The sequence below is a fragment of the Neltuma alba genome, unplaced genomic scaffold, assembly GCF_004799145.2.
Source record: "Neltuma alba isolate B1F8T4 unplaced genomic scaffold, ASM479914v2 tig00001800_pilon, whole genome shotgun sequence".
Taxonomy (NCBI): domain Eukaryota; kingdom Viridiplantae; phylum Streptophyta; class Magnoliopsida; order Fabales; family Fabaceae; genus Neltuma; species Neltuma alba.
Window position 1 is genome coordinate 35,026 of NW_021632621.1, and position 10,145 is coordinate 45,170.

At 33.9% G+C, this 10,145-nt stretch overlaps 1 pseudogene; it reads right to left on the bottom strand.

The window, feature by feature from the left end:
• Window positions 1-228: 228 nt before the first annotated feature.
• On the bottom strand, window positions 229-9,680 carry LOC114711826 (histidine kinase 2-like; annotated as a pseudogene).
• Between the last annotated feature and the right edge of the window lie 465 nt (window positions 9,681-10,145).

Here is a 10,145-nt window from a genome sequence, read left to right on the forward strand (position 1 = left end):
ATCACTTGGTGTAACAATGAACAAGGCCACACATTTGAGGCCATGCCATGTCTTGTTTTAAACTGTTTACAACCATTACTACATCTGGACAGGACTTTTAGCTGGGAAGTATACATGAGCTAGCTCTCTGTTGCTGGTCGTTATATTCTTGATTGAAGACATGCTAGACAGAGAGATCAGTCTATCATTGCAAACAGGATGGCCTCATGACTTGGTGGTAATTTCAACTCATCGACCAGACCCAAAGCAACGTACCATTGCCTCATAGAGCTGTTCTTATTCGAATGGCTTTGAGACATAGTCATCCATCCCACACCTATTACACTTCTCGATTGAAGCTTGAGTTATATCAGCTATCATAGCCAATACCGGCATGTGCCAATAAGCCACATTACCAAGCATCTCTGTTGCTGCTTCACCACGTGCAATTTTTTGATTTAACTCTTCCTCCAGATAGCGGATTTGTCTGGTCACTTCACATCTGCAAATGACAAGAATATTTCTAAAATTTAGCTTAGTCAGGAATCCTGCTCTGTGAGATCCTAACTAGAAAAGAATGTAGAATCTATCATATTTCTAACATCTGCTAAGTGGCCACCCAACATACTGAACAATCTTAGAAATATTAGGAATCAATATAAAATTGTTCATCAAGCTAAGGTTGCAGATGGATCCTCTCCATTGTGTAAAGGAGACACCCCTAGCAGGATGTGGAACCCACATTTACAGGACGATCTAAGGCCAGAATGAATATTTATTTATCTTTTCATCCTCAAACTAACATTCAAATAGAAATTAATTGATAGCTTTATAAGAATCTTGGTCCATGAGATCATATGAAAAATTCCCTAATGAAAGGAGGATATTTAACGATCCTAGACAGAGGAATTGTCAATGTAAAGTTATTGACAAATTGAAAATTGCTTATACCATTTCTCCAAGAAAGTGGTTATATTAAGTTGTTAAATACAAAGTCAGACCATAATTACATAATATTTTCTACTCCACAAGTCATGGATTATGTAGATACCTTCAGAGGTCAATGGTGCAGCTGTCAGGCTCTCAGCAGAAGTCAGTCCCAGTTCAAATATAGCTAGCAGGTTATTTGCAAAAACATATTATGTAGATGCTGATTTCTTGCATAAAATTAATTACACTATTATGCTCTAATATGCCTGCATGTTTTCTACAGTATGAAAGATGACTACAGTGTCTCACATTCTGAAAGAATCATCAAAGCAGGAGATTATGAATAGACAGATCAATTACCCGTCCATTTCTGGCATTTAGAGATCCATGAAACAAGCATCAAAACTGTGTGGCGGCTTAAGTATCTGTAAGGCAGCCTTGCCACCCTCCACACTGGTTACTTTTGCCCCATGTCTTCGTAGCATACCTTCTGCTACTTTTCTGTTCACCGCATTGCCATCAACCACCAAAATATGTTTGTCTTAGCAAGTTCCCAAGGTTTGGTTCTTTCTTTCTAATTATTTGCTTCTTCTCACTTCCAAGGGCTTCTCTGTAGGAGCGAATCAAAGCACTAAACCGAAGAGGTTTCATTAGAATATTATCTACAACACCAACAGATTTTAGCTCACCACGTTCATCAGGACTAAAGTTGTTGGCCAAGAGGAAAATCTTGGGAAAACATTTCAGGTCTCTTTTGATGTCTTTCTGCCTGTGTTTCTTGATGACATACAATAGATTACTTCCTTTATCCAAGACATCCTTGTCTATTAGAATCATCTCCAACTGTTGAGAAATACTGAGAAAATACAAGTAACATTTAGCAAAACATTTCACAGCAATGAATTCACGAGTACAAAACTTTCAAAAATTGACTTCTAACGCATGTTTCCAGATATTAAAACCTTTCATGTGTACTTTATGGCAAATCAAAATTAATGACATCACCTCCTCTGCTAAAAAAAAAGGGTCTCACTTTTCAAAAATAAACAATTGCTTTCATGAGACTACCAAAAAAAAAAATCATATTAACATGCAAGATTCACTTCCCATCCGAAACATGTAGCAGTTTGAACATGGTATCTTAATTTGTTTTGCAAATTGCTCATTTTGTTCTCTCTGCTCCAGAAATCATGTGTAATCCATATTCTACAATTATATGTTAAGTAAATTGCTCATACACAAAATTCCCTGATGATGCTTTGCATGGTACCTTTGGAATAATAACACTCATATAACGTGCTTTGATAGTGATCTAATGTCAACCATTCTTTTTTGAAAATTCAGATGACCTTAATATAAATTCAAATGGCAAATGCAAAATTACCTCTTGTTGGAAGAACCAGATAGATAGGAGTATGTTGAGTTAAGACTACAAGCAACATCCGCAGACATCCCCATCCTCTGCAGATAATGTCTTGTAACTTCAGCACGGATTCTTCTTCTATCCACCACAAGTGCTCTCAATCCTTGAAACTCTGAAACAAAAGCGTTGCACTGCTGCCACTTTGTATCCAGAGATGAGGCTTTTGGCATCCTGAAAGTTGCACTAAAAGAAAACGTAATGCCAATGCTAGGTTCCCTTGCAAATCCAATTTCTCCTCTCGTGAGGTCGACTAAACGTTTACTAATGCTCAGTCCTATTCCAGTCCCACCATATGTTCGTGAGGTGGAACTATCAGCTTGCATAAAAGGGATGAATATACAGTCTTGTGCATCCAAAGGAATTCCTATTCCTGTATCTTCAACCGTCACTAGTAACTGAATCACTCTAGGCTCATCCATCAGATTCATACTACTTAACTTTTTGAAATTTGCCCAGCTTTTCCATCTATTGACAACAGGAAACCCACTTAACGTATTATAGGTCCTGTCTGACATGTCCTGGAACCCTTGACTCAGAACAACATCCATAATGTGAAGTGGGCTCTTCACTTCATTTGCCAAATGAGCCGATACAAATACATGTCCTTTAACATGAGTGAACTGAAATACAAGAAATAAATAAATGACTAGAGATCATGAAACAATAATTAAAGTGGCATTTCATAGGTATCAAGAAAATCTGCTGGTACGAGTACATGTCCTTTATCATAGGTGAACTGAAATACAACAGATGAATAAATGACTAAAGATAATGAACCAATGAGTAAAGTGGAATTTTACGGGTATCAAGAACCTGCTGGTGTAATACAAAATTTATGAATAATGAGAGTAGCAAGAGGAGAACGGAGACAAGTCATAAAATATTGGCAAAAACCCATGCCAAATAACAGTGGATTAAAAAGTCACTGAGAAACATAGAAATGCATCCTTAGGATAATGAAAGATAAAACATTTCTTCATTTACTCAACTTCGATCTCTCAGGTAAAATTAGTAAATGGTCCAAAATCATCTTAAAGATAACAACTTTTCAACGAGAATAGATCAACTGATGTAATTCGTGGAAGACATTCATATGCAGGCCATGCCACCAGATGCTATTCTCGTGGGGTGAGAAAATTGTCATCTACTTTGTAAAGTAAGCATAAAAGTCTAAAAAGGTTAAAAAGTGCACCAAGAAAATGCTACAAAAGTGTTTTTGAAAAAAAAAAAAAATTTAACACTTCTTGTAGCGTTTTCCTGAGAAAGCACTACATAAGTGTGTTTTATAAAAGAAAAAAAATTAATTTACTTCCTGTAGCGCTTAATGCTACAAAAGATTTTTTTCATAAAAAAGAAATTATACTTCCTATAGCGGTTCCTTAAGAAAACGCTATGTTAAGTAATTAAGCATTTCCAAAACCACATTTACAGAACTTAATTATACAAAAATTTCTCAACTGCCAGTAAAATTTAGAGATCAAATACATACATTAAAATTCTCAAAATAACATAGCTAATTAAATTAACAAACTTACATTACCACTATATATATTAACAACAGCATAAAGTCGAATCATAGAAGAAAAGCAACTATTCACTTTATATAAAGAATTGTTCGAACACATATCTGCACCACTCTTCAATGACTTCATTTACTTGCTTGTCAGTGTAGTTTGTGCAACGAGCATCTTCATAATACTGCTCAATAATTTACATAGCCAATTAAAACAACTAAAAATTAAGCATTAGACAATAATTAGAGTTAATAAACAATATAAAGTGAAAATAAAACTACTTACATCGTTGGGAATACAAATTTGATCATAAGTAATAATATCTTTCATGAATCTCATAATATAATAACCACAATCATTAGTATTGGGTTGGAAAGGGCACTGCAACAATATCGTCAAATAGTTAAATCAATTTATGAATGCAAATAATTTATTTTCAAAACTTAAGAATTTAAATAAATACTTTAATTTTCTTCCACACATAGCTTTTGAAGGTGTCAGTAGCTTTAGAATAACTCAATCCAACAGAACTTTGAAAGCCAATCAACGCACTAATAAAATGAAACTGAGATTAAATTGGTTATTTAGTCATACAAATATACACATGTACCCAAGCATGGGCAAACACTTACCTATTAAACAACCGCATCATATCAGGATGGTCTCTTGGTTGACCATGCTCTAAAGGATCCAAATAGTAAATAAGGGAACCCAAAGGTGCCGCTGGATTGATCACAATCAATATCCAATGTTGCCTAAATTTTTTTAAAAATTGTTTAATTAAATCAAAAGTAGTAAGATGATTAACAAATATTATAACTCATAAGAGTACAGCCAATGACTTACCCCGTATTGAATGATGCTAGAAATAACATATTATGAGTTGCTTTTGCTGAGAAATACTCGTTAACTATATTAGATTGAAAATCAATGTCATTGTTTCCAATAAGTTGGCCTATCATATAGGGATTGATAAATGAAAATTGCACTAATCTCTCAGTGTCCATCAATATGTCATGATACAAGTGCTTTCATGTAAAAACAAATAATTAGATTAAAACTAATAACATTAAATGATAAATAATAGGAATGATGAAATACCTAATCTAAATGTTAATAGTCGTAGCACCAAGCCATCTATGATGAAGTATGTCATTTAGCACATCCCAATCAATATTATCAAACATATCACTTGTGTTGTAGATGTCCTTATCAAACTCCACTTGAATACCATTTTCTTTTCGAAAAAAATTAGGTGCAATCAATTCCAATTGATTACGATATGAGGTAATTTGTTTTTGACCTATTTGACTTGTTGAGTGTTTTTTTTTCGATATACTTGTTGAACCCTTTGAGTTGCTGCCAACCAATTGAACTTGTTTGCTCCTTTGTTGTGTAAGCTATAGAAATCATTAAACTAAATCAAATATTTCTAATAAGATACACGAAAAAGTAAAAAAAAAAAAAACAAGAAGAAGAAGAAGAAGTAAATTTATTACCTTTTTAAATGGCTCAATGAGACCTATAGGCCATGCAACGAAAGCACCCACTACATCTTTCACCATTATTTGCTCATCCAGAGTAAAAAATGGTAATTGAGCATCTTCATTGGTGCAAACATCAATCCTTACATGGAGTGTGTTCTGAGGCAATGGTGAATCGTGGAGAATTTCATTACCATTATTGTAGACAACGCCTACAGCAACTGCATGATCAAATATTTCTAATAAGATACATGAAAAAGTAAAAAAAAAAAAAAGAAGAAGAAGAAGAAGAAGGAGAAGTAACTTTATTACCTTTTTAAATGGCTCAATGAGACCTATAGGCCATGCAACGAAAGCACCCACTACATCTTTCACCATTATTTGCTCATCCGAAGTAGGAAATGGTAATTGAGCATCTTCATTGGTGCAAACATCAATCTTTACATGGAGTGTGTTCTGAGGCAATGGTGAATCATGGAGAATTTCATTACCATTATTGTAGACAACGCCTACAGCAACTGCATGTTTAAAAGACTGATCTAAATGCAGCTTGCAATTTGAGTTTCCCTACCAAAAAAAAAATGAAGTCAATAAAGAAGAAATTTTAAAGAAATTAAAAATTAAGTAGAGAAAAAACTTGGGAAAATTTACTGGAAGAAGAGGGATTTTAGGAACTAAAGTACAACTATCCTTATGCTTTACACTTTATATTTGTTTCTTACTGACTCTTCTAACAAATTACACTTTACTATAGTGAGTTTAGGAGTTATCTCAGGCGTCAGCTACGGGGCCGTGCGCGTTCTGCTGACATTGATAAAAGAGTCCACAAAGAGTTTCCCAGTTGGTTTACACGTCGAATACGTAATGACAACAGCCCATACACAGATGAATTCAGAGCTCTTTCTCTCGGTCCGTTAGACCATGCACGAAGGTTTACCGCGTACAATGTCAACGGCTTCAAGTTCTGTACGGTTGGACGTGATCAGGGATTGCTCACACAAAACTCTGGAGTTTGCGGGACATTCGGAACGAGATGTTATGCTAGCAGTAGTGATGGCGATATGCGCTTTGGAGGCGTCACTTACTATGGAAAGCTAATTGACATTATTGAGTTGACTTACCAGCTTTTCACCGTGACACTGTTCAAATGCTCTTGGGCAAATACGACAACTTCACGGGGACTCGCTACTGACCATTTGGGCATCACCTCAGTCAATTTCTCTAGACTTATTCATACGGGGGCATCTGAAGATGATGAGCCATATATCCTTGCTTCTGAGGCACACCAAATTTACTATGTCGAGGACGAGAAACATAAAGACTGGAATATGGTCGTTCACCTCAAGCCACGGGATCTTTACGATATGGGTGATGGTGACATTATTTACGACATTGAACCCTTCCAACCCTCAAATTTTGAAGACTTCTTTCCTCAAGGAGATGATAATTTGCCACTTATCAAGTACACGTCTTTTCTTAAATTATTTAAATAATTAACTACTAATTACTAATTTTTTCCAAATACAACATAAATTTAACAAATTTTTTTAAAATATGTCCTTTCAGGCCGGATGATGATGGAGAGTAGCAGCATCCAAAATAAATTATTTAACAAATTTTTCGTCCATAAATACATATGTATAAATTAAAATTCGTAAAATTTTTTTAAAAATAAAAAAATTTTCATTTGTAGCGGTTCATAACCGCTACAAAATACATACCTGTAAATTAAAATTCGTTCAGATTTTAAAAATAAAAAATACTAAATTTCTAGCGGTTAATAACCGCTACACATATAACCGCTACTAATTACTAGCGCTTATATATACGCTAGAAAATGAATAACAGCTACAAAATGTTATAAAACGCTACAAAAACACCGCTACAAATGTGTCGCTGATCTCTATAAATACCATATCTTCTCTACATTCATTTACTCCATCTCTTTTCCTTCCTCTCCTATTCTTCTTCATAATTCTCTCTTTTTTTCTTACTATCTCATATTGTGGTTTTTTTCTCTTTACTCTATGGTAAGTAAATTTTATTTTATAATTCATTGTATCTTTTATTTGTTTTTATTTAAAATTTACTAACATATTTATTTCTCCTTTCCTTTCAGATTTTTCTTCTCCACATTTGTCATGCCCTCCTCAACTGATTCAAATACTCATCAACCTAATACTATAGGTTCAATATTCCAAAATATATCATCTTCAATTCAACTATCTTATTAAATATTCAATTAAATTATCTTATTAGATTAAATTCACTTCTTTTGACACATTCATAATTTAATTACATATTTTTTATTACAAAATTTGAATATATAAAATGTAACATATAACTAATTATACAAATTAACAAAAATTCTTCAAAATAATTTATTTAATGGTTTTTAAAATTATAATATGAAAAACCATAAATTTTTTTTTCTGGCACGGTAAACATTTCTAGCGGTTCCGAACCGCTAGAAATATTTCGTCAAATTTAAATTTTGCGCCAAAATTTCTAGCGGTTTTTAACCGCTAGAAAAGTTTCCCGCCATTCTTAAAATTCAATTGGCGTGAAAATTTAATTTCCCAAAAATTTCTAGCGGTTCTATAACCGCTAGTAATTTTCGCGCGCTACTGAAATTATTTAATTCCCGGCAAAATGGATTTCGTTTAGCAGGTTTCTAGCGGTTATAAAACCGCTAGAAATTTTTTCCGGGAAAAATTTTCTAGCGGTTATATAACCGCTAGTAATGTGTCTCCTTCAGATATTTTCTAGCGGTTCGGAACCGCTAGAAATTTTCTATCGTTTTGACCATGATGTGTAGCGGTTGCGATAACCACTAGAAATTTTTTTCTTGCACCTGTTTTCTAGCGGTTTCCTTAACCGCTACAAATGTTATTTGTTGCGGTTAAAACCTCTAGAAATGTAACACTCTAACCGCTAGAATTAACATATTTTTTTGTAGTGCTTTATGCTTAGTCCATCGCATGTGCGAATACTTGGTCCCACCCCATGTTGCATGTAACACTGCAATTGGTCCATTAATTCCATATTTTTTTGTTGCAATAGACGAGTCTGTTCAAAAAATTGTTCCTGCATTTGCTACTTGAAAGAATTCATTTCCTCTTTTAGTTGTGAAATCCCATTTCTGCTGTAGCGCTTTTGGAGTCCAAAATAAGATGTCGGTGTCACTCCAAAACCAACACTCCAAACACGACCAGGAACTTCGGGGACATTTAATGCTCTACTAAGCAAATCATCACGTCCAATACGTTGGGTTTCATCTGGTTATTCTTGTGTGATTGATTGCTAGCAAAAAAAAAGAATGATAAAATTTCTTATGAAATAGAATCATTTAAATAAAAACTACTTAATGGAATATATAATACTTACACAATACTCTGCAACCCTTCTAACTTCATCATGAACAATTTCACCTTTTTTGTTAGTGCAACCAGCCAGCCACAACACATGTCGTGATAATTGTGTAGCATCTAAATTTGATTCCTTTATCTACATATTAGAATTATTTAAAGTTAAAAATTATTCTAATAAATGTTATACATATGAAGCAATTATTAGTGCATATATCAGTTTTTGCTCCATTTGTTCATATGCTATTCGTCCTTGTCTATAGCGATATTTCATGCTTATCGCTTGGGTCCGATTTTTGTCACTTAATTCCTGTTTAGAGGAAAATTATTAATATTAATATATGTTAATTACATATAAATTACAGTTGGAAAAGTGTATTATTACCTAAAATTGCTCAGTTGTATGTGACTCCAAAAAGATATCCCATTGTTCTTGATTGATGATCCGATCATATAAACTTGGTGGTGTTGGGATGATATTCTCATTATCATCTCTTATGTAGTATTTGATCAGATCAGCACGAAACTTTCTTAGAAGAGTGCCAGCTTTCATCAGCACATACATCTTTCGAGTCTCATCAATAACAAAACAAGACTGCAAGAAAAAACCATATTTAATTGGTTGAAGTGTGATCTTATAAGAAAAATAGTAAGAATGTTAGAGTAATTAATAATTTACCTCCACTTCATTCCAAACTAAGTTCTTATACTGATTCAGGACTCTTCTCCAATCCGCAAATGTACAAGGGACTCTATCTCGAACTGTAGTACCAATGAAACTAATAAATTTGCTACGATTGACTCCAATTGGTTGCTCCTTGGAATTCCACTCAATTGATTACTTGATTCCCTTATTTCTCAACTTGATCAACTTAGCCATAATGGTCCTACCACGGGCTACATCATGCTCATATTTCTCTCTTTCAATGCGCAAAGGAACTGGAACATTATTCCCATTCTCCTCAGGAATATCGACAGTCATTCACAAAAGATTAATTTACATTTATCCACATAAATGCATGAAAGATTCAAAACCATAAAGTTTCATGGCAGCAGTGTTTGTGAAGCAAATTGCTTTGCAGATAGTGTCAGGGACAATCTTGGTGTAGATCTTGATCAAATTTATGCCGCAAACCATGTTTACAAGCATGTTTAATTCGTTGACTTGAATTTGTGATTAATCATTGACTTTGTGATTAATTATTGACAGATGCCATGTGGAAAAGCTGTGCGAAGAAGCTTTCCATTTAATTGCACCTTTTTTCAAATCAATGATGTATAGCTATGTGAAATCTCATATATACTTCTACATTTTTAATCTAATATTAAACAGTGTTTGCACAAGTCTGAACCGAATTAATGTTCCAGAAGTTCGATTTGGAATCTTGATAGGGGAACAGTTTATTTTGGAACATATTTAAAGGTAAAGGCTTTTCACCTATCATTT